The following is a 20,024-nucleotide window of genomic DNA, read 5'->3' on the forward strand; positions in this document are numbered from 1 at the left end:
CTGATCTTCCCACTCCCAGGGCTGGAAAATCCTTAACAGACAGGCTTCCCAGCTCCCTGCATTGTTCCTGGCACCAAGCATTTCCCATGGCGATGGTCTCCTGTTCTCACAGACACAGTGCTCTGTGCAGCCAGTAACCTCCATTCGACCTTGATCATATACCTGCCTCACTCACTAGGCTTCTCCATACAGACAGGAAAGCTGGCTTTCAAGTGCGTACAAAGCCACCCCTGGTCTTACCTGGGCTCTTCAGTAGCTTTTCCAGCATAAAGGCAGCCATGAAAGTGCTCACAGTTTGTACATGAGCCACACTACCTCTCTCCATCTGTCTCCCCACCTATACTACTTAGCTATGACCATTTTGAGAATCTTGGAAACAAATTTTTAAAAACAGAAAAGAAAGTATTCTGTAACAAGTACTTAATACTTACAATTTTAAATGACAAGTTACAAAGTGAGTATTTACAAATTGAATCTGCCTTCCTAGGTGTCAGTTTTAACAGTTAAAAAATATAATAGCAAAAATTCTCACTTACAAAATTAACAAAAACATCAACAATAATCTGGAATAAACTCAAAAACAATGCCCATGTTGTACATGGAGAAACACAGGACTGTACTGAGGGGTAAAGTAAGAAGTGTGAATGCAGAGACATCAACATATTGTATGGAGGAAAGCAGTTTTGTAAAGATGAACGTTCTCCTAAAGATAATTCAAAACTTACTTAAAAATCCCATGACAGCTCTTATCTGTTTTTTTTTAAATTGAGCAAAATATTTTGGAACTCTTCAGGAATAATAAAGTCATAATACTAGACAAGAAAATTGGGGATGGAAAAAAGAATAAAAAAATCGCACTGTCATATATTAAATAAGTTTTTAAAATATGTAAGATATAGCACTGGAGTAAGAAAGTAAGACTGATAGAAATAAACCATGAGCTCAAAAAGAGACTCTAGTGTACATAAATATTTTGTACAGGTGGGATTTCAAATCAAAGAGCAAAGTATGAATTCAATAATTGTCTTGGGGCAATCAGAGAATCACCTGGAAAAAACAAATTCTATTCCAGTCATAATGACCACAAGAAAAATTACAGATAGTGATGTAAATATTAGAAAGTACTAATAACAGCAAATACAAACCTTTGCTCATAGTAATTCAACTTCTCCTCACTACAACAAGTAGTATTATCATCTCCATCATAGAGATTAAAAAATCCTACAGAGGAGATATATACCATTATAAGAAAGTATTTCTAAGAATACTATCAAGGATAAAACCCAAAAAGAAGACATTTACTGTCTTAAGATTATTTTCGGTCACAACAAAAATAAACCTACTGAACAAAATGAAAGGCAAGAAATGACAAGAAAAAGCTCTGTGATACATGTTAATGAAGACAAGGGGTTAATGTTCATAACATACAAAGAGCTGTCACAAAGCAACAAGAAGCTCCCTCACTTAAATGTGTGCAAAGGACAAAAGGGATCATTCACCTTTTAAAAGTCAGATGGCTAATGAGTGAAAAATGCTCAATACCTCACTGGTCATCAAGTGCAAACTAAGACAATGAAAAAGCAATTTTGCTCATCATATTGGCAAATGTTTTTAAAAAATATTCTAGGTAGTGTACATCTTTGAGAGAACAAACTGAGCGATCTTTTTGGAGGACGATGTGTCAATGGATATGTAAACTCTGAAAAATGTGTGTACACACAGACTGAACTCCATTTTAGGAATCGTTTCGTTTAGAAAAAAAATCAGTTCAAAAAGATGTACTCATCAGAGCATTTACACAGCACTTTTTACAATGGTGGGAAGAAAAGCTGAAGTGAAATCATATCCAGCGATAGAGAATTGGTTACATAAGTTATTCTACATCTTTTCATTCCCGGCAGGAGAAGGAATTTCTAGAGTCACTTGAAAGAAGCCTGTGATGTATGTAATTGTCACATCCAGGGACTAAATTTCCAGAAACCTTAACTAAAGGAATACTCATACAAGATCACAGGAATGTTTGTACAAGAAGGACGCCAATCAAACACCCTTTCGGACAGTGGAAAATGGGGAAAACTTAAGTATCCACCATCAAGACAATGATGCGGTAAATCAAGGCGAGCTGTGGGCACTAAGGGGCAGGCGTTTTGGCGTGGTCCAAGGCCTTGTCCAGAGTACTCTCCCACCAAAGGTGTCCTTACACAAGAGACCAAATCTACTGCACATCAGGAGACCCCTCTACTCTATCTGAAAGGACCGGGTGAGTCTGGAGTGGGAGGACGTCTATGATATACACCTCAGTGAATAAACCGAGCTGCACAAAACATATAGTATGGCCTTATTTTTCAATAAAGCATATATACACACAAATATACATAGATTTCTCATATACATGTATATATGTATGTGTATATATATGACAGGCATAAAGGTCATGAAATATATACACCACATTGTCAGCAGTTTTTACTCTCAGGAAAAAAAGGGGAAGGGATGTAGGGGCCTTTCGGTACCACCACAGTTCTCTTTTCAGTATTTCAGTTAAATATACTTGGAATTTAAAAGTTTATTTAAGTCCGAAGTAAAATGGACGATGCCTCCACAAGACATAATGCTATACTGGTCATTAAAAATCATGCCAGGGGAGAGAGAATACTGTAGAAAAACGTGTAATAAGCCGAAAGGAAAATGGAGGTCTCCACACAGTAAACAGGAACAGAGTGCTCGCTGGTTTTTATGACAGACGTAATACACACTGATGAAAAGAACAGAAAATAGATGTTAAAGTGTTAATTATTATCTCTGAGTAGTGGGACCAGGATAGAAACTTTTGTCCCTTTTTTCAGACTTATTATATTAAATACACATTATTTTTCATCTGAAAAAAGCATTTTTAGATGTCTAGTACCACACATTGAAAAAATTACACTAGTACTTACAGAAATAACTAGGAGACACGGCAGCAGCGTCACACAGTGTAGAACGGGCGATCCTGAATAACACCGCGCAGTTACATAAGGACCCACAAAGTGAGAGCACCTGCTGTCGTAGGGCGTAGCCCCCTTCTATTTGTCAGTTGTGTCTTCAGGGCTGAGGCAGTTCTGAGCACGGCCAGTGTCAGTGCTGGTGTCTGGATGGATGCCACTGGAGGTGAGGGCACCTGCAAGCCGAGAGGAAGAACAGAAATCATCCTCTGCTTTTTCTGTCTTATTTCTTTGTTACTGTAAAAGAGAGGCATAAATAAGATAAACTAAATCTTCCCTACAGAAATTTCAGTAATGAAACCGTTTTTAAAGTGTTCACAACTTATATTCTGCCTATAACTGTCTTTTCAACAAAGCATCATATTTCTTAAATGTTAATTAACTCAGTTAATTAAATACCTGTTGAAACCTATTAAAGAACATGAAATGCACTATGTAAAATCACCACGCCTGCAGTGACTGGCACAGCTGTCTTGATAGCAGTGCAGTCAGCCCCCACCATCCCGTGGCCCTGAGCTCCTGATGCTGCTAAGAGAGCACGCTGCCGCCTCAGATGGAGAGATACTCTGAAAGAGTTTGAACTCTACAGCACTGACAAAACATAACTGACAAATCCCAGGCTCCTTTGAGGCTGTCATTTTCTGTTTTTGGCCTACACCCGTCAACGAGCAGAACCACCCCATTCCCGAGCCATGGGACTCATGTGGGAAGCAGTTTTGGAGAAATTTCCAGGTATAGAATGTAACCAACTATACATAGAACTCTGAAAAAAAAAAGATGCAATACTCTGAATTTGGAAGAAACTCAAAATATTCTCCTAAGCCTTAGTAGCTGGAAAGGCTGGGCATCTCCTAAGCCACTTATTTATTTCACAGCCAGTGAGCATCTCCCACAAACCCTGTTTCCCTGTGTCTCCTGGGAGCCTCAGGCACACTGTTGCTGTCGATCTTATAAGTCACAGGGCTGAGGCGTGTGTCTCACGCCTGCAACTCTCACACAGGCTCGCCTCCTAGCCTCAGTGTCTGAACTTGGCCCCATTTTCTCACCTGTTTATTTGGTATCTGTTCTTCTGTAAGCTGCCTGAAATGCTTTTTGGAACAAGTCAGAAGAATCAGTGGGTAGAGAAATGGACAGATGGACAGGTGAGAGTTGCGGAGACAGAGTGACTCCAAGAAAAGGGGAACAAAGAAAATTTCCTATGCAGAACCCTCTTTTAGTCAGGGAAGAAAACCACCACGGAGAAGTGTGAAGAAGCAGGTGGCTTAGGACTCTTTCCTGGATTCCATGAAAAGTCACACCAAGAGATGAGAGGGTAGAACTATAAATAATAAAAGAAAAAAGCATGCATGCTTGAAAAATATATCTACAATATGTACTTTCTAAAGAATAGATTCAAATCAGCATGGCCCAATAACACAATCCTTGGGTATTTACAGAAGTGAGAATCCCATCTCCAAACCACAAGGCATCCCTTCGGAGCACTAAGAGTCTACACGGGACGGTCATAAAGCTGTCACCGCAACAGCGATGCTATCCTGCCCTTACGAGCAATGAGCAGCTGTGCTCGGGCTGCGCACGTGCGCCATTTACACACCACAGCACCTCTACGGGAGAGGGACGCCTAGCGAGCCCCATCTCTGCAGGACAGAAAACAAGTCCGGGAGAGGCTAAGCCGACCTACCAGTTCTCCATCTCACAGGACTGGTCACTCCAGAGCAGGACTCGAACTCGGACCCACTTTTGTAACCGCAGTACTACCGTGATTTGTGTGCTTTTTGTGTGTATAATACATTTGTTTCCGGCATGAAAGGATATTTAACAAATGTTCGGTTGTCTTGTCTATCTCATTAGCTCACAATCTTTATATATTTGAATTGTACTCTTTTCCCTTGGAGAAAGGAACGGAAAGAGCGGGGGTCAGAATGAGATGGGGCTCCATTCTTTATCTGTTACCTCATCTCATCCAGTCCCCAACCAGGGAGAAGGAGCAAATGTTCTCTTCATCTTTAAAGAGAGAGCTCCACTGATGGTGACTTACTCAACTCCAAAACCAAGTCTGGGGGAAGGGCACAGACAGCAACCAGAGAAGTATCACCCGTAGGAAGGAGAAAAGAGCTCAGGGGAGGGCTCAGGGGGTCAGCCTGATTTAATTTCAATGGATAATATAATACAACATACTAAAAATACTAGCATGCAGTGAATTTGCTATTTCTTGACATCTAGCAAGTTTTCATAGCCCGCATGAAACATTATCGTGAACTAGTTAAAGAAAGAGTCCACACTCAGGGAAAATCAATGCCACAGGCAGGCTGAAACCCAGGCTGGAGGAAAGGAAGAGAAAAGGCATAGTTAAGAAGAGGGGAAAGTCTGGGAAAAAGACATCATCACAAGGACTCTCCAGCATCATCCAGCTATCATATAATCATTCATTCAAGAGAGAGTTACTTAGGTCCTCTTTTGTGCAAGATTTTACACAGGGCAAAGCAAGAGTGCAGCGTCCATGGTGGCAGCAAGTGGCGGGGATATAATACAATTCTGATCCTGGTACCTTGCACACTTGTACTCAGTATAAAGGCAAAAAAATAAGGTAAAATAATACTATGTAAACTCTATGCATTGTTGAAAAAAATTAAAGAAGACCTAAATACCTGGACAGACACACCACGCACATTCCTGTATCAGATGACAGCGCTCTTGGGATGGCAGTGCTCCACAGAGCGATCTGTATACTCAACGTGGTCTCGATCACAATCCCAGCGGGCTCCTCTGCAGTAACTGACTAGCTGCTGCTACTATTCATATGGGAATTCGAGGGACTCAGTAACCAAAACGTACTTGAAAAAAAGAAAAAAATGAGAGGACTTGTAATTCTCAATTTCAAACCTTACAACTGTATCTCCAGGTGAGATTAGAGGCCATTTTTAAGTTATTACTGGGTTTATCCTTATTTTCAAAATTCTCTACAATGAATATACCTGTTAGAATAAGAAAAATAAAAAGTAAGGTATCTTGTAAAACATGCACAGTGATTCATTCATTGGGAAAAAAATTATTTTAATTATAAAGAGGTAAACAAATATGTAGTGAAAAAGGACTACTTAAAAACAAGTGTGCATTTACAATTTTCATAAATTGAAAACTGAAAAGCACAAAAACATCAAGTTTCTAGGGAGACTAGTGAAACATATTAATAGTTATTTTCAAAAATTCTAATTGAACAATGAAAACTCAAGAAAGGGAAAATTGTGATTGACACCCAAGTGCAAACACATGGAGAGCAAACGCCTAGAAATCACAGTTCCTTTAAATCTGCTTCTAACTCAATAAGAGAGGAAATTCCTCACTTAGGGGACAGTGGAATCCCATACATAAGACAGGATACACAGTACAAACTGCAGTAGTATCGGGAGTGAATTTCTTAGAATTCTAATGTTACAACATTGCTGAAAAACTATAAAAACACTGACAGACAGATTAAAACACACAGTCATATATATTATATAGAAACATATGAAGTCTGCTCCCATGTTGCATAGAAATACAAACATATTTGTTCATTTATAGGCACTGATTACTTTATCCCAGATAGAATATTTCAACTAAAACAAAAAATCAATAATACACTCCTCTTGTCAAATCTACTTGATAAGTTACTCCGCTATGTAACCATAATGTGTCTAAGATAGATCTAAAATTAGTGAAAAATCTTTGTATGGTTTCTTGAATTGTTCTCAAAATTCCAAGCTTAATTTTAAAATAGATCTGAGCAGTATTTCTATATTATCTTTTCCCTTGTGAAATGAACAACACAGTCTGTTGTCAAAATTCTCTCCTTACAATGATTCACGAGCACCGTTTCCTAACAAAACTGCTGAACAGCAAGGCACTATCCAGACACTGTGACCAAATAAATGAAACACAAGGAAGACAGTGACCCTATCCTGGAGGGCTTATAATCTGTGACAACAGCGGGTTTTTATTTGATTGTTTTGATTGGGTAGCAAAATAAAATCAATCAAGTACTTTCTGCTTTTAGCATTCTGTAAGTCATGACTGTTTTTAGTGTCATGAGAAGGAAAGACTTAAGCATGACTTGATTAGGTCAACTAGCAACAATCATCACTGGAGAGTGAGTAATAAAGAAGTTAACTGATAGAAATGCTTCTGCCTACATGAGACCTAAAATAAATCTACACTGATATCCGAAAGGAAAATGAGGAGATGAGGTCCCCAATGAGAAAACAAACTAACAAGGAATCAAAAAAGGAAAGACGTTTTCATTAACGATTCCAGGCAGTAGTGGAGCATGGTGGTGAGGATCACAGATGTTTGGGACGAACATGAGTGCCTGAACTCCCACAGCACTGGGTAGCTGTGAAACTGATATTTCAGAGAAATTTTCTGCATCTCAGTCTTCTATCCATACACTGGGGACAACGACCGCACCCATCTCCTAAAACGGTCCTACGAATTAAGTTATTTTATATATAAAATTTTAAATAAAATACCTCAGATTTTAAATAATACCCCAAAAGCACAAGGAACAAAGAAAACAGAGATAAATTGGATTTCATCCAAATTTAAAACTTTGCTTCAAAGGACACCATCCAGAAAGTGAAAAAACAACACGCAGGAGAAATTTTTTTCAAATCATTTATTTGATAAGGAATTTGTATCTATAAAAAAAAAAAAAGTACCTCCTACAACTCAACAATAAAAAGGCAACTCAATTAAAAGGTGAATAAAGGATCTGAAATGGTATTTTTCAAGGAAAATATACAAATGGCCAATAAGCACAAAGAAACGATGTTCAATATCATTAGCTGTAAGGGAAATCAAGTCAAAATCACTAGGAGAAACCGCTTCACACTCACAACAATAGGTTATAAAAAAAAAAAGAGTAACAAGCACTAATAAGGACACAGAGAAGCGGAGCGTGCAGCCCTTGCTGGTGAGGACGTAACACAGCGTGGCCACTTTGGAAAACAGCCTGGCAGGTCCTCAGAGAGTTGAAAATTTGGTTTCTGAATGACCCAGCAACTCTGCTGTCTGGGCACAGACGTAAGAGAACTGAAAACAAATGTCCACATAAAAACTCCTACAGGAATATTCATGGCGACACTACTCATCACAGCCAAAAAGCAGAAACAACCCAATTGCCTATCACCTGATGAATGGGTAAACAGTGGGGCCCAGCCATACAGTGGAATATTATTCAGCAATAGCAAAGCATAGAGTACTGACCCAGGCCAGAACGTGGACAAACTTTGATAACGTTGCTCAGTGTGAAATAAGTCAGTCACAATAGACGGTTCCACTTATATGAAGTTACTCGATTTAAATGAAATGTCCAGCACAGGCAAATCCACAGAGAGAGAAGAGTGGCTCCTTGGGGCTGGGGGAGGATGGGGAAGATGGGAATGACTGCTTATGCATACGGGGCTTCCTGTTGGGGGAATGAAAATATTCTAAGATTAAATGGGATGCACAATTCTGGGCATAGAGTAAAAACGACTGTATATTTAAATGGGTGAATTGTATTAAAACTGGTAAGAAAAAAAGCACCTCGGGCCAGTACCTTCCCTAGTAAATGCAAATTGCTAACTTTTATTAGAGGAAGAAGAAACTGCCCTCAGCATGAAAGTAGGAGATCAGCAAATGTGAGTTAACCGAAATTGGACAAGAGCATTTCACTTGAAACAGTTGCTGAGTGTACACGAAATATTCAGAAATAGGAAAATCTGTTTCACATCAGGAAGAAGAATCCTGCTTCAAATGCAGATCAAGGATTCGGCAAGCCCAGCTGCTACAAATGACCAGAGAAGAAACCTGGTTCTTAAAACAAGCACCAGAGCCAAGAAGGAAATGGTGGTGAAGAAAGCAGGCGGCCGAATATCTGGAACAGTTTGCTACAAATAATTTCTCCACTGAAAATTTAAAAATAAAATGAAAGTGATAAAATGCTCTGTTGACCTCACGTGAATGGGCTTCCTTCGGTGCTCGACTGTTCTGTAACCCCGATTGAGAGACTCAGGAGAATCAGCATGTCTCCTGGGAGTCCCCAAAGGACTGCCCACCAGCACGCTGACCACCATCACATCTGCCAGGGTTGAATTGCAGAGAAGAGACCAACTTCTGAAAGGCACAGGAAATGTTGACAAGGGAAGAAAAAGCTGCAGTCAGTCCTGGGACAGAGGCCCTCTGAGCAGAGGCCAGAAGGCTGCAGGTGAACTGCAGTGGCCGTGGGACAGGAAGGGACCATGGGGGAGCATATCTCAATTCTCTCCTCTCTCTCCATCGGGTAGGAGAGATAAACCTGCATCCTTCTCACCTGGAACTGTGGGTTGGCTGGCAGAAATCTTACCGACATGGAATGATTATTCAAGTCTCTGTGGAAAAAGTCAATAAATCGAGAGGGAGTAGGGAGCCAACTCCACGAGCCTCTCAATTGCACCCTTATTTATTGTGTATAATCAAAGGAAAAATTCATTAACAGTTGTGTGATAGTAATAGGAACTTCGGGAAAGACAGTATGAAGCAGAGATTGTAGAATACACAATGAGTACAAAGGATTAGTGTATCTTTAGGGAAGTCATGGGGTGAGGGGAGCAAGATACATTTTTAGACATGTGAATTACAAAGCAGAACACCAGACCAGCCAGGTCCTTGTTCTGTGGATCATAGACTATCTAACAGCACACAAGCTCAGCGTTTATAGCTGAGGGCCTCGGTCCTTGCTTTGCAACCAGCAGAGTGCTATCTAAAAGCTCAACTATGCAAGCAAAGCATTGTCTCTGCTTTTTAAGGCAAGGAGACTGGAGTGAGGATGTACAGGCACTTGCTTGCAAAGCAGTTTTTAAGCATATATTTTTCTTCTTAAAGTTCACAGGAGGCTGGAGTGTGTTACAATTTGTTAAACCAATCATGGGGTCCCACATGGAACCATTATGGAGGACACCCTAGGATGACAAATCCTGCCTCTGGGTCTTTTCCTGCCATCTTCAGCCACTCTAGCAGGGTCTAGGCACATCCGTGAAAAACGATCCTACAGAACTACCCACACTCTTAACTCCTGGTGCTTGAAACTTAATTTTAGCTCTACACAACTTACCGTAGAAAAGTTTCAGAAATAAAAGATATAATATTCCTTTTATATCTCATCATATTACTGATTTTTCTGATTGCTCTAAGTTGCTTCTACTTGGTAAAGCACATAATTCTGCAGGTGAATTCAGTAATTTCCATTGGGCATATCTAGCCATTTTGGGCTCTCTAAGTTCTATTGGTCAAATACCGATACACTTAATTGATTTATTTGTTTATCAATTTCAGCCGGGAGGAGAGGGAGTGTCACACTTTTCCTCAGCCCAAACTCAACCATTTTTCTCATCAATTCAGGCCTCCTGAAAACAAAACAAAGGATTTGTTCCCCTTCTACTCTTTCCACAAAACCAACAGGAAACATCAGCCTGGAGAAAGAATTCAACACAAATGTTAAAACAAAAATCTATAAACCTGGAGCAACTCCATCTCCGAATCATGATACACAATGACATGAGAGTAAGTGTGTCAGGCACAAAGCATGCGTGAGCCTGACCACCTGATTTCTATTCTTCAAAGGAAGGAAGGTTTTCATATTTTTTATTATCATACTTTGTCATTGTTTCTGATTATGCCAAAAAATAGTTTATGAAAGAATTATGCACTGCAATAACAGATTACTATTGTATCAATTATAGAAGGCATTCAGAGGGGATAGGAAAAGCCACCTCTGTAAAAAATGCAAAATTTCTTCCCCTGTTAAGAACACGTATACAAAATGCAACAGAGAATTCAAATTCTTGTGGAGAGGAGCAAAAGCCACAGAACCAAAGCAAAGTCAATAGAATGAGTTAATTCAGAATTCACTGGACAAACATGCTCAATGCATTCAAATAATTTTAAAGGCACACTGCAAACCATTCACTTAATGATCTGCAGGCTAGAGGAAGCATTTCCCGCTTTAACAGACAACAGAAATCAATAGGGTGCCCCAACAAACAAGGACCAAAGAACAATCAGGTTTTTAACAGCTCTGATAAATCAGCATGTTCTAAAGATCAAAATCCAGAAATTTTAAACATTCATTCACACCACAATGAAACAAGCACTTAAAAAAAAAAAAAAACAAAGAAACTAAGCACATAGATCATGTACATAGAACAATGAGTACTTCATGTACAGCTGGAAGAACAGGCTATAGCCTTTTAATTGAAAAATAAAACTACTTTTAATGATAACTGCTAAAACACATTTCATCATTCATGTTGCCTTGAAAAATCTGAGGCACTTGTATCTGAACAGAAAAGCATTTCTGGGTAATAGTAGGTTACAATTCAGTGCCAGTTTGCTTTAGAAGACAAGAGAAAAAAAAGCTACTGTTTCTCATATCCTGCACAAAGTGTGAAGTGCCTCCTTGCCTCTTTCTCCTCCCGTTTTCTGAGCTCATGCTCCCCAACCCTTCTGAAACAAGTATGAGTAATTCTTATTCCCACCAATATGCAAAATGACAAAAGAATATCAATTTATTTGTGTAAATATATGCTTATACTTGAACTGTAGGAGAAAGGTATCAGAAGTCCATATGAAACTTATTTCTAGATTCCTGAAATCACACACACAAACGTTCACACAGACACAGACACATACCCCCTGGATTACTGGGCACTTCACAAGTTTAGGAATTCCAACTTCTAGAAGATAACTTTGTAGTTAGTTTAAAATACAAATCTGTCAGCTTTTGAAAGCCTTGATCTTCTGCTAAACCATCCAAATATCAAAGAGATCCAATTAGCTTTCTCTGTAGAATGTAATTTCACTTGATGGCAAAACAGACCCTAAGAAGTACTGGATCAAAGATTCGTGTTTATCACTACCTATGATCGTTTTTAAGCACATTAACAGATTCAGAAATGTATGTCTCAACAACATTTATTCTTATTGAAAAAGCATACGTGTTCAATTCTCTATACAGTGACTAGGTCCCATGATGGTGTTTAAGAGCTATTTTGTGTATTGAAATATTTATTTTCAAGTGCAGACAAGGAGGGTGTGTATTACTCAGTTGTAGAGCACCTGCTTAGCATGAACAATTTCCTGGATTCAGTCCCCAGTACCTCCAAAAAAATAAATAAAAATAAGTGCATATTTAAAAATAAGAATAAAGTTATATAAAAAAAAGCAGACTAAAAAGCACTGCAATCTATGTGCTACAATTATACTAAAAAACAGTGTTTCTTTCAAATATTGACTATATGCCAATCACAGAGACAATCACAAATCACACCTGAACCATCACGTGTGATTCTCAACAACCCTAAGCAGACACGGATGAGAAACCCGGCACTGAGAATGAGGAGACGGAGCTCGGAAGATCCGGGGACTCTGACCGTCCTGCTCCCCGTGACACCACGTCAACCCAGGGCAAGCTCTGACAGACCTGCTCTGAGGGGACACCCAGCTGCATGGAACCTTGGGGCATTGGGGAGTCCCAGAAAACACTAAAAATTTTTCAGTGAAAAACCAGCTCAAATATATTACACTTTGCCACATCCTTTAAAAAGGGAAAATGACTGAGACCTTTTTGATGCCTCCGTGTCCTTTCTGCCATCATCAATTATTTGCCCTCTCAAGGTGACCAGTGATGAACTGGACCCCATATGAAATGTACTCAGATGGAAGAGCTTTTAAAGTTATTTTAAGAAGTTTGTAAGACCCTGTCTATGCCTCACACAGGTGGTCATCCATCACTTCTCACCGGTGTGGACGTACCACCTGAAATCACTCCTTTCTGCTTTTTAAAATCCCTTCATCTAATCCAGGCTTTTCAACAGCAAAGAAGCACCTCAACCACAGACACTGGACAGCTTTTCACCAAACGGTCTCGAACAGCCCATTGGACTACCTGGAAACCCTTTCCTTCTATTAAAACCACTTCCAGGTACTTCATCATTTTCTGATTGGTGGACTTGGCCTCTGACTGGCCTACTCAGAGAGCTCCCAGCCTCACATGCGGGGGTGGGAGAGGACCCTGCTGTTGGGGGAAATCAGTGAGGAAGGCGGACATACTCCTGCCAGGTCTGCAAGGGTAGAAGTGCCACAACGTGCTCAGAAATTATACCGTCATCACCCCTGGGCTCCCATGGACTTGTTTCACATTAACCAAACTCATGACACACTGATGAAAGAAAACCAGAAACTTAACTTATTAATGTAACAGAAGACGTGAAACTATGAACCAGACTGAAATATCAGAGTTCAACCATGAGTACATTTTCTCAATGGCCTAATCACGGGGAGGCAGTCACATGGCAAGCATGGACAGAAACAGAGCAGGAAGGGTTTCTAGATTAACTCAATGGACTAAATTTCTGTTATAAGAACTGATCTACTGCCTGGAAAACAAATAACGCCAATCACGATGCACTCTCTGTGGACACTGGCCAAGACATGACTATGAGCATCTGTGTAACTCTCCTTTCCCTGTCCTTTCTGGGCTAACATATGCACAGAGGTACAAAGATTCAGGGATGCAGATAACTCTAAACACCCAAAGCCCATCTCTGGGAGCCTCAAACCATTAAGCCAGGGTTTAAATACCAGCTCTGCCACTTACTATTTCTGTGATTTTGGCCAACATACCCTCTGTGTGCCTCAATTTCCACACTGTAAAACTGGGATAACAATCAAACCTTCCTTACTCGCTTGTTGAGAAGATTGAAGGATTCATTTCTGTAAAACTCTCAGAAAAGAATTTAGCACATTTTGGGTGTTCAACAAATGTCAACTTATTATCAAAGTGATTTAAAAGTCTCCCTTCTAATCATCTTATGTGTTTCCTGGCTAGTCTAAGTCCCAAAGAAAATAATTATTTCTCCTTTTATAAACTCTTGGGGAGAACCCTTCTCTTCCATCCCACCACCTGTTTAAACCGAGGGAGGGAATGCCTCCTAACCACTCCTCTGGGCGATGGAGAGTGCTTCTCCATTCACACCCCTGGCCCCTGGCCAACAGCTAGCCCTCGTCACACTAACAGAGTGAGGTGTGAGTCCGGGGAGACAAGCAGGGCATTTGAAACCCTTCCTTTCCCTCCAGTGTTGATCACCATTGGAAAGCACTTGGGATGCTCGGCTCCATGGCAGGACAGCCTTGTGCATGAACGGGCAGGTCCTCTCAAGGGAAGGCTCGCTGTGTCACAGAGCTACATGGGACAGGGTGAGTCTCTAATTCTGGGACACAGTATCATGACACGCATTTTCCCACAGCCCTGAAGTTCATGGAGAACGTGGCTTCATCAGTAACTAATAAGACATTTATCGCTTGCCTACTCTTTTGTGTCATCTCTCAGTTGGCTGCTGGAGACAACATGTGTATAAGTATTGGATCCTTTTAAGCCCCAAAATATATGAAGTAACAAAGAATTCTGTGGCTTAACGTTGGTTCAGGGCGACTGTGTAACAGTTCTGACTCTGCTGATGCTTAATTATGGGTATAGGAACTAAGGAACCTCCTCAAATATCTTTCAGCATAAAACCAGCTTTTCTTATTTTCCTGTTTCTTAGTAATTGCCAAAGACTCTCAAATGATGGCTTCACACAAAAAAGCAGCTAAAGTTTATGAGCCCTCTTGACATACCCACTGTGGTAAACACTTTAAATAATTTCTAATTCTCACAATTCTACAAAGCAGATATGAATGTCCCCATCTCACAGACGAGGGAAAAACTCAGAGCAAACTAACTCAGGCTCTCGTGGCTCAGTGGCAGCACGTGCACGCAAACCCAACTCAAAAATCTACACCCATTCGTATATGTACCAAACCTCCTACCAACAATTAACACACAGCGGCGGAGTCAATACTCAGGGAACTCAATACACTTTTCAGCTTTAAGGTGCTCCAGAGGCCGCTTCTAGCTGTTTTATAAAATCCCGGCTCACTGACTTCTAACACTGGAAGAAAAGACCGATTTTGCCATTGTTTGCACAGCAAGTCTGAAATGTTCACAGCGAGATGACAGAATAAGTCTAAGACATAAGCAGAATAATTTTTCCAGGTAGACAGACATAATGGACATTGTGCTATTCTGAAGCACTAAGCAACGGAATCAAAACAAAATAACATTTGTTAAGCCTTCTTTTGCAAAAGGAATATTAAGACTGTTAGAAGGTGCAACAGCGCCACCTATGGCTAAAATGACCTTCCAGGTTGCCGGGAAAGATGCAACACAAAAATTGCCTGTAGGATCAGAAAAGAGAATCAGATAACTAAAAGCTTCTGTAGCACATACTGCAGTTTGCTTCGGGGAAGGGAAGGGTATTCAGTATTTAATCTGATATTGCTAATACTCCTGAATATAAACAAAAGACATAGGTTCATGGAAACTCATCTTAGAAGAGGAAAGAATCCAGTCCAGCCACTTCATTTTACAGGAGGGGAAACTGAGACATGGGTTCTGTCCTGCAATCGGCAGCAAAGCTCTCCCAGGCCTCATGTCTTGCACTGTAGCATAAACCAACAGATCTGTACTAGGCCTATATTCATAAAAGTCACGTTTGTATTTTTCCAACAGTAGGTTATCTAAGTATCTTGCAAAATAATTCTCAAAGAGCCAGGATATCATACAAGGTTGATGAAATACAAAAACATTTATTTACATAATAAAACAGCATGAGCTTTATTCTATTAAAAAAGTGACTTGTTAAATCAATGTTTTGATATTTTAAACCTGTTAAGAGTGCAGGAAAAAAAATCAAAATTTTGCTTAATCACAAAAGAGAGAAGCTTATTCCCTGAAAATGATCAATGTGGATTTTACTAAACTTAATGAATCTGGTCAGAATCCCACGAATTTAAATGTCTGTGTGGATGGTTACACGGCAACATGAATTCTGAGTTGTAACAATACATATTCTGTGTAAATAATATTCAAGGTCGTCTGATTAAGGCAATTTAACTAGTCCCTGTCTCACTAGTATGATACAGATTTCATTAAAACTTCATACTACACTAAAAAAAAAAAAATGAATCCTTGTTACTTTAAACCATATTCAAATATATCATATATATAAATATTATAAATATTGAATATGCATCAGAAATAAGCGACACTCTTTAGTATTCAGAGTTGATCCTTCTAAAATATCTGTCATTCTGACAGCACATTTTTATTAAGCACCTCTTGGGTTCTTTGTATACAAGGCGTCTAACTCTCACAGTCAGACAAGTTAAACGATATTACTCAAATTTCCCAAATAAGGAAATGTACTTAAGCCATGAAAACAACTTACATATTCACCATCAGGAAAGAAAAGAGTAAAGATTTTACTTATAATATTCACTGACAATCTTTTCTTCCATATTAAGACTACATAAAACCAATTCAGTCTTTGTAAGTATTTCTGTCAATAAGGGCCACTAGAGAAAAACAAGTAACATCATTAACAGTGGTTGGACTTTCAAAGCCCACTTCTCTTTGGCACTATAATTGTTTTTAATGTTTTGTTTTTTGTGCTAACAGACCACTAAATTAAAAAAATTAACTTTTTAAGTAATTACCAGAGAATTAAACATTTGTGAAAATGTACAATTTTAATTTATGACACTCTGTACAACATTCTCACTGGTGTCTCTCCTTTGAAGTCCTCATAAGGCTGAGATCACTAAAATCGGCCATTTATGGAGTCACAGCAGTTCGGGTAACCACTCAACGGGAGGCTGATTAGAGGAGCAATTAAGAATGCATCCTGTGCAGCCTGGGTTCCAGCACCGAGCTAGCCACCGCCAGCTGGGTGTGATTTAGGACAAGCTGCTCCATCTCTCAATCCCTCAGCTGCAAAAAAGGAGACACTGATACCTACCCTCAAACACCTGCTATGAAGTAAAACATGAGGAAAGCATTTTAGTGTTAGATAGGTGTCCACTCAGAGCGAGTTTGGTCATTATGTTGATGAGGATGGCTGTTAATAAATTAAGCTAGACCAAAAAGGAGAAATCACCTTAAAGGAGAAACATTTTAATTCAATCAGCATTTCCTTTTGGATGGATTGCAGAATGTTCTATTGATGGTTTTAATAAACCAAGTTTTGTCCATTAATTATAGATTTACAGGTTCATGGACAAGTCTCCAGAAAAATAATTAGAGGCCTCTAACCTCTGAATACTAAGAAAGTAATTGAAAAAAAAAATCATTTGGGAGATTATACCTCATTTGGGAGAGTATGTGCTTAGCATGCATGAGGCCCTCAGTTCAGTCCCCATAAACTCCATTTAAAAACTTTCTTTTTTAAGAAATGGAGAATTAAAGCAAAAAGATGGAGGAATACAGAATTTTTTAGAGACTCATCTCAGATTTAAGATGGGGAGAAAACATCCATTTCTCAGAGGAAATCTTGAGAACTATGTAAACAGGATCTGAGATGTCTAGTCTTCTAACATTATTCATGAATTCATATTACCAAGTCTTAAAACTACCTGATAACCCAGAGAGGTGATACTGATCGTAACACCTGCCAACACGGATCTAGCTCCCGCTAGGACTGCTCTGTTCTGACATCTCTGCTCCTGAGGCCTGACCAGGCTGAGAGCACTAAATTCGGTCATTCATGAGCATCTCATGTAAGTCCCCCATGTGTGCTTCTAACTCTCCCCTCACCAGCCCCTCTGAGGGAAGCACTGTTATCATCATCCCCACCCGCAGATAAGGCCACTGAGGCACAGAGACTAAACCCTTTCCAGGTCACATTGGCATTAAAGGACGTCTGTATTTCTGCTGTTTTGCTTTTGACAAAGTAATCTGAGGGAGGGAGATTCAAGGGAGACTGTTAAATAGTCAAGTCTGTCAGGTCTTCACCTCAAAGAGCAGATACTATAAATTCCTGATGTAGGATGAGGCTGCCGCCACAAACTGACTCAGCTTGAAATTAATATCCAAGATGAAGCAGCGGATTCACGTAAATATTCACGACTGTCAACTCCGCTCTCGGGTCTGGGCCCTTCACTGCCTGAACGGGGGTGAAATCCCCACCCGTGTCAGGGAGGGAAGCGCAGCTCTTCCGGGACTCACCCAGGATTCACGGGCTGTTTCCCCCCACAGGCTGTCCTCAACGATTAAAAAGCTCTCAAGATTTTTACACCATGTAAAACTGAAAGACATTTCTGCAGATGGAGCACTTTCTCAGGCTTAAACCTTTTTTGCCTACACTCAGCAAGGGGCAAAAAAAAAAAGAAACATGACTCTACAAAGTCTCTGACCCTAACCACTCACGGGAGTAGAACGGCCACAGCAGCAGATGAGTCTTCTCATTGCACGATGAGAACAAAATAAAGCCGCCCCAACAACAGGCACTCCCAGAGACAGAGCTCAGCAGTCTTCTGCACACTCACAGTTGTGCAGCCCTCACCACCATCTATTGCCTGAACACTTCATCACCCCAGAAGAAACCTCCTGTCACTAACAGTCACTCCCTAATCCCCCTCCACCCAGCCCCTTTCAACCATCACCTACTCTCTGCTTCTGCATGTGCCTTTTCTGGGCATTTCAGATCACTGAAATCAACAATATGTGGCCGTTTGTGTCTGCTTCCTTTCACTTCAAATGCTGTTTTCAAGGCTTGTCCATTTTGAAGTGGTATCAGCATCTCTCTCTCTCTCTTTTTTTTTTTTTTTTTTGAAAACGTTAAAGTTTATTAGAAGGTAGTAAGTACTATCAAAAAGAGTACGGTGGAGCATAAGTGATTGGGTTTCAAAGGGAAAATTGCGGGTTGAACAGTCAGGGAGGAGTTCCCAGAAAAGGTGGCCTTTTTCATTTTCCTCTTTATTTGTTTTTTCTTTTTTATTCACTCTTACATGTGAATAATATTCCACTACATGGAGATACTACATTCTGTTCTTCCATTCAGCAGCTATTTATGGACGAAGTCCAGTAGAATGAGTGTAAGAAGTGACTACAATGGATGACATTTAAGCAAAGGGCAAGACGTGCTTTCAAAAAACAAGCCAACAAACAGAGTCACAAGGAAATTCAGTGCGTTTCTGAGCAAAGAGCATGCTTGCTTCGGCAGGACTACCGTGCAGGCCTTGGGCGGATACTGGCAAGAATCACGGTGAGGGAGTCACCTGAGAAGACTCCCCACTGCAAGCAGCTCAGCCAATTCTCCCTCACCCTGTATTGTTAGAGCCATGTTTCTAGGTTACTCTTATTTCAAGTAATAGTACTTTAACTGCACATCTGATCATCTGCCTCAGACCACATTACCTAGAAGCCACAGAAAATCATTCACTGACCGGAGCAGCTCCAGGACATAACGGCGATGGATCAGGGAGTCCAGCAGCATTCCAGCCTGCAGGCACAAACCCCACATGTGCCCTGGTGATGTCCGGAAAATAAAATGCATGGAAATATCTCATTGCTGGTACACGACATCTGCCCTCAAATTGCCCCAAAATCATGCTGGCAAAGCACTACTCAAACTTTTCACTCCAAAAAAAAAAAAAAATGCTAAGAAGGCAAATTTAGGCCCTTCCATTAAAAACCAGCAACCGTCACTGCCAGTATCTGAGCTGGAATTCTCCTGACTTCAAAAACCACCGCGCAGTTACTTTTCAAAAGTGAAAGTCATATATGTATTCCACGTAGATGATATTACAGTAGGATTTTTCTTTTCAAAATTTCCAGTTGCAACATTAGCACAAGAAAGTTTATGTTTCAGCTTTAAAAAAATCAATTATCCTCCACTTTCTTAATTTTGAACCTATTATTATTTTATAAAGGGAGCTATGCTGCATATTATAAACCAACTTTTTGGTTTCTGCAAATAAGACCTTTATGACCTCACTATTTCAGAGCAAACTTTAATGATGTTTTGAGAGGTGGGGCCTGGGGCGCTCACTAACAGCTCTTTAAATACTGACAAGTATGTGCTCTTAAGTAATGCAAAGGCTCTAACTCCACACTAGCTCAGAAAGCAAAGAAACTGCACCAAAGACTTACTTTAACATTTTAAT

At 40.0% G+C, this 20,024-nt stretch overlaps 1 protein-coding gene across 13 annotated transcripts in view; it reads right to left on the minus strand.

The window, feature by feature from the left end:
• Positions 1-20,024, minus strand: part of LOC141577530 (uncharacterized) — a 137,826-nt gene that overhangs the window by 29,221 nt on the left and 88,581 nt on the right. For 12 of the 13 annotated variants that reach the window (XR_012506686.1, XM_074362856.1, XM_074362854.1 and 9 more), the window contains 2 exons: positions 5,633-5,818; positions 2,940-3,160 (listed from right to left, as the gene is read on the minus strand). The gene's annotated coding sequence lies outside the window, so the exon portion shown is untranslated. The remainder of the gene's footprint in view (positions 1-2,939; positions 3,161-5,632; positions 5,819-20,024) is intronic. The other variant, XM_074362855.1, reaches the window with a different exon arrangement.

This window comes from Camelus bactrianus, chromosome 4 (assembly GCF_048773025.1).
Source record: "Camelus bactrianus isolate YW-2024 breed Bactrian camel chromosome 4, ASM4877302v1, whole genome shotgun sequence".
Classification (NCBI taxonomy): Eukaryota; Metazoa; Chordata; class Mammalia; order Artiodactyla; family Camelidae; genus Camelus; species Camelus bactrianus.